Genomic DNA, 6,208 nt, shown 5'->3' on the forward strand with positions numbered 1-6,208 from the left:
TTTCTTAGTGGCCTCTCTTTTTTTTTTTTTTTTTTTTTTCTGTTAAGGATGGCTGGTATGGCTTCAGAGCAGGAGTGTTCTTGGGTAAACACTCATCAAAAACCAAGCCATGAGATGAAGTGCTTCAGGGTTGGGATGTTTGAGCCTTCCATTCTCCTGGGTTAAGATGATCAGAAGATATTAGAAGACTTGGGAACCAAAATTGTCTGGGCCAATTGGAGGCAAGGAGAATGACTTATGCCCTGTTCTGTCAAATTTTCTGTAGGATGCAAGGGAGGAGTAGTAAAGGAGGAAAGGCATACTTCAGATGTCCTGACCAGGACAGAAGAGCATTGCCCTGAAATTATACAGTTAGTGCTCCCCTGGAACAGTAGATAGTTGCATTTCCTGTTTTGTTTTGGAAACAAACAGCTCCTAGATCGGGGGTCCCCACTGAGGGAACATACTGTTCACTGCCAAATCATGCAGTTCCCACCTTTGATTTGATGGTGAAATGCCTTTTGAGGGTGTCTGCAAACACATTCTGAGTTCCTGGAAGGTAAGTGGCTGACAAGGTGATTCAATTCCTGATACACCAATTCCATAGGGGTGACTGCTTCTATGCAAGTGGGGTCTTGACCTTCCTTGTTTGTTGATGGAAAAGAGGGTACTTTTATCTGATTATTATATTGAACAATAAATTGCTGAAAGGCCTTGAGAGCTTCTCAGACTGCCTGAAATTTCAGAAGATTGATGGGCATCCTGTAATCTTGGGGTGTCTAAGTGCTCTGTGCCATATTGCTGTCCACGTGGACCCCCACCCCCACCCCGCAGCCCAGGAGAGAGGCAGCTGCAATAATTTGTCCAGTGAGGGAACAGAAAGGGAGTGCCCATACTTATTTGATGGAGATCCTTCCACCACATTAGAGATGACGTAACCCTGGAAGAAATTGTCAGTATGATATTCATGATGATTGGTAGGTAAATACATTGTTTGGAGCTATGCCTGTAGGCAATGCAAGCTGAATCTGGTGAATGGGGTAACATAAGTGCATGAAGCCACACAACCCAGAAAGGAAAGACCAGTCTTGACTGGTGTTTGAGAGACCAGGTTACATGTAAAGTCATGTCTGGCTTCAAGACTAAGCTTGATAAGTTTATGGAGAGGATGGTATAATGGGATAGCCTAATTTTGGCAATTTAATTAGTCTTTGACTACTAACGGTAAATATGCCCAGTGGCTTGTGATGGGATGTTGGATGGGATGGGATCTGAGTTACTACAGAAAATTCTTTCGTGGGTCTCTGGCTGGTGACTCTTGCCACATGTTCAGGGTTTAACTGATTGATTGCCATATTTGGGGTAAGTAAGAAGTTTTCCTCCAGGGCAGATTGGCAGAGGCCCTGGGAGCGGGGTTGCCTTCCTCTGCAGCCTGGGGCACGGGTCACTTGCTGGAAGGTTCTCTGCACCTTGAAGTCTTTAAACCATGATTTGAGGACTTCAGTGGCTCAGACACAGGTTTGATACAGGAGTGGGTGGGTGAGATTCTGTGCCCTGCATTGTGCATGATGATCATCACAATAGTTCCTTCTGACCTTAAAGTCTATGATTCTATGTAACAATCAGTTCATTCATGGTGCTAAACCAGTCCTTTGGTAGATAAACTAGGATAACATAGATAAACAGAGTAAGAGGACCAAAAAAGTGCCACCGTGGGTAAAAAATAAAGTAAAAGAAGCAGTTAAAGGCAAAAAGGCATCCTTTAAAAAGTAGAAGTTAAATCTTAGTGAGGAAAATAGAAAGGAGCATAAAATCTGGCAAATAAAGTATAAAAATATAATTAGGAAGGCCAAAAAGAATTTGAATAACTAGCCAAAGACTCAAAGTAATAGGAAGAATTTTTTTAATTTTAATTTAATTTTAAGTACATCAGAAGCAGGAAACCTGCTAAACAACCAGTGGGGCTACTGGATGATCAAAATGCTAAAGGAGCATTTAATGAAAATAAGGCCACTGAGGAGAAACAGAATTAATTCTTGCATCTGTCTTCACCGCTGAGGATGTGAGGGAGATTCCCAAACCTGAGCCATTCTTTTTAGGTGACTAATCTGAGGAACTGTCCCATACTGAAGTGTCATTAGAGGTGGTTTTGGACAAATTGATAAATTAAGCAGCAAGAAGTCACCAGAACCAGATGGTATTCACCCAAGAGTTCTGAAGGAACTCAAATGTGAAATTGCAGAACTACTAACTGTGGTATATAACCTATCATTAAATCAGCTTCTGTCCCAGAGAATTGGAGGATAGCTAATGTGATGCCAATTTTTGAGAGGCTCTAGAGGTGTCCCAGCAATTACAGGCCGGAAAGCCTAACTTCAGTAGTAGGTAAATTGGTTGAAACTATAGTAAAGAACAGAATTATGAGACACCGATGAACACAATTTGTTGGGGAAGAATCAACATGGCTCTTGTAAAGGGAAATCATGCCTCAGCAACCTACTAGAATTCTTTAAGGGGGTCAACAAGTATGTGGATAAGTTGATATAATGCACTTAGATTTTTGGAAAGTCTTTGACATGGTCTCTCACCACAGGCTCTTAAGCTCCTCCCAGAGTTTAAGGGCTGGTTCCTTTATCATCTTAAGTGAAAAAGAGAGCGTGAGAGATGCCTTGGGGTGGGTGTTTGTTTGTCCCTCACTTTTATAGTCCTGTGACCCTTTGAAGTGGATTACCCCTCAAAGTGAAGTTTATTAAAACAGTAAAGAAGGCGACATAGATTCCAGTGGTAAAGGAGTCTCCATGCACTTTCTTCTTCCTTGGGTATGCTGAAATGCAGATTTGCCTTGTGTCCTGCCATTTCCTGTAGCTGTCTCAAGGACCTTGTTTACTACTTATATGGAAATTGAGGTAAACACACATTCCTTTGTTTAGGATAGACCTGTATAACAACTTTTGTCTAGTCAGGCTGTGTGGGTTTGAACATGTGCTAACAACACCATACATGGGAATTCATAACTTTACATATGTTGTACATACATTTCACCATGATATTGACCAACAAGTTTAGTTTTTCAAATGATACTTCACATGGTAAATTTTGTACATGTATTTTTACAATAGTGTGTAGAGTGTGAATACATGGGTGCTTTTGGTCACAATGGAAACAAGACTTACACTCCTCATAAAAGACAAAGGGTGCAGAAGATCGATAATGGTAAAATTGTTAAATAACCAATCTAGGTTTGTAGACCTGCCTGTGATATTTGCTCTTTGGAGCAGGTAAATTATATTTCTAGGGAGCATAGACAGTACTGTGAAGGACTGCAGAGCCAAAGTACTCATATGTCTTTTCTCTCTGAAAAGGTGGGCTTTATTGAAGTGCAAGTCCTACAGTGTTTTGGAATTCCCTGGGAAATCCCAAAGCATGTTGCTGTGACTCATGGCGCATTACAATGGCTTTTGCCACTGACCTTGATGTGTTTGCTGCATCAACCACTGACTGAAGTGTGGTTCGGGCCACCAGCCAACCCTTTTCAATAAGAGCTTGGAACTGAGCTCTGTCTTGTTATGACCTTTATCTACAAAGTCTGTGAACTTGGAATAGTTGTACTTGGCTAACATCACCTGATAGTTCACTATTCTGAATTGAAGACTAGTGGATGTGAAGACTTTTCTCCCTAACAAATCTACACATTTTTATAGCCGCCTTGTCAGAAGCAGTGAATCCTGAATGTTGTCTAGATCTCTCCATGGCAGCCTGGATGACCAGAGTTAGGTGTGGGATGGATATAAAAGAATTCCGCTCCCTTGGCAGGAATGAAACAGCATTTCTCTGCCCTCCTGGAGGTAGGAGCACATGTGGCTGATGTATGCCAGACTTCTCTAGCAGGTTCCAGAATAGCTTAATTAACTGGAAGTGCTAATCAACTGGATCCGGTAGTGTGTAGTATATCCTACAGGTTGCATTGAGGGTCCGGGATCTCCTCTAGGGAGATCTGGAGTTCCTCTTCCCTGTGCATAATAATTCTTGGAATTGTTTATGGTATTCTGGAGGGGACAGAGATACCAGGGTCACTGCTTCATTGGGAGATGAGGACAATCTTGATGTAATTGGCTCAGAATCTTCCTCTTTCGTGGGGTTCAGGAAGGAATTTTGGCTCTTCCCTCTGAAGGAAATGGTGAAGTGACTCCGTAGCAGAATGGACAGGCTCTGCATATCTGGCATACAGATCCCACATTCCCCAGTATGCCCCATAAGCTGGGTAAGAAGAGAGTTGTGAAGGTTCCCAAAGGATAGGGTACAACTGGTCCTTAGATAAATGCTTTAGTTGAGGTTGGTGCCAGAGGCTCTGGATCTCCTGTAAAGGCTAGAATATCTTGGATGAGGAGATGATGGTTCTTTTGGTGGCTCACATTCTCACAAGGAAGAGAAAAGGGGGTCTGGATCTATTGACGATGCCTACTGTTCTGATGGAGAAAAAGAAGGCTGGTAGATAGAAGAAGGAATAGACTTCTCTCATAGGTAACATCCCCTGGTGGAGTTACGACTTCTTTCGTGAGAAAAAGTTCAGATGATGGGGGAAATTGAGGATTGCAAGAGCAAAAAGACGTTCTGGTATAGTATAAGTCTCTGTCCTCCACTGAGTTTGAGGGATCCTGATTCACTGGTGCTGATGGGGTTGGAGATACTGTCAGTAGTTGAGGCTCTGTTTAGGTGTTTCTTGCTGGGAGTGACGGCTCCCGATGTTTCAACTTGGATGGTACTAGTGGAATCAGTGTTGCTGGTATGGGGTCCAATACCAATAAAAGCCTGATTTTTATGGGTTTTTGTGTCACGGCCATGGGACTTAAGATGGTCTAAGTCCTTATATGCTGAATGAGCAGGGTTGCTTAAGTTAGGCAGAATTGTAATGGTCACCTTCGAAGCAGACTTAAATGGAGTGTTCCCTGCTTTCCTGACGAGAGTCCGTGGATATGGATTCCCTTTCATCAGTCACACCTCATGGCAGGAAACACACTTCATGTCGATTTGGGCTGATATAAGTGGGGGAAGGGAGGCCTCTGCCTTGGTCTGATTGCAGCCTCAGTGCATTCTCCATGAGGTGCTTTCTAAGCCAGAGTTCCCACACCTCACGGGCATACAGCTAAGGAAATTGCATCAGAGATCACATTTATCCATGACATTTGCCCTCCTGGGACAGTACAGACAGCATGGATGGGTGTTGCTGACAAAAGGAATGAGGGCAGAAAATTAGTTTTTGAAGCCTAGAGTTCCAGGCATAGTCCATTACCCATGACAGGTATGTGCATGTGTGGTGAGGATTAGTTTAATAGTTCCCTGCTGTGGGAGCTATGTACACAATTCACTGAAGGCAAACTCTGAAATATTTTCAGATTGAAGCATGATGAAGAAGCAGCAGCTCCAGACACTGGACGTTCTGACCCAGGTGGACAGGGTGATCAGTTGGCTCTGCATTATATGCACTATGTTTGAGGCACTAGGAGAGCAAGGGTGCACGTATGGACTAATGGATGCTGTTAGCAAGAAATCTCTAACTGCTGCTGCATGGAGCACATGAACACACAGGAACTAGCACTTGAAGAAGAATGGGTGTTAGCAGGGTGGCACACTCTTCATCTTCAATAGAGCACCAGTATTTTCTTCTTCTTGCTTTCCCCATGGAATTCTATGCTACAGACCAGATGACACACCTTGCTGGAATCCTAGTTCTCTCCCCAGTGTTGGCCATAGCAGGAGTTGGTGCTAAGACATGACTGTTTCGCATTTATTTCCTCTTTAAAGGAGAAGATTGTTACTCAAAAAGATTCTAAACTAGAGGATAGAAATTCAACATTAGTAATGTTACGATGGGTGGGTGATGTAGGGAATTCAGCCTGCTCTTGAGAGCATTTTACATGTCACTTTATTAATTTGCCTACAAAGAACTTTGGTAGCTCTGTAACAAGCCAACAAATAGTGTTGGTGGAGTCTGTTCCTAGAGTGAGTATAAGCAAAATTTAAAGACAGAAATGTTACATTTTAAAATATCAGGCCTGGTCTACACTACGCGTTTAAATCGATTTAACGCTGTACCCGTCCACACTACAACGCCCTTTAAATCGATATAAAGGGCTCTTTAAATCGATTTCTGTACTCCACCCCGACGAGAGGAGTAGCGCTAAATTTGATATTAACATATCGGATTACGGTTAGTGTGGACGGAAATCGA

This window comes from Chelonoidis abingdonii, chromosome 2 (assembly GCF_003597395.2).
Source record: "Chelonoidis abingdonii isolate Lonesome George chromosome 2, CheloAbing_2.0, whole genome shotgun sequence".
NCBI lineage: Eukaryota > Metazoa > Chordata > Testudines > Testudinidae > Chelonoidis > Chelonoidis abingdonii.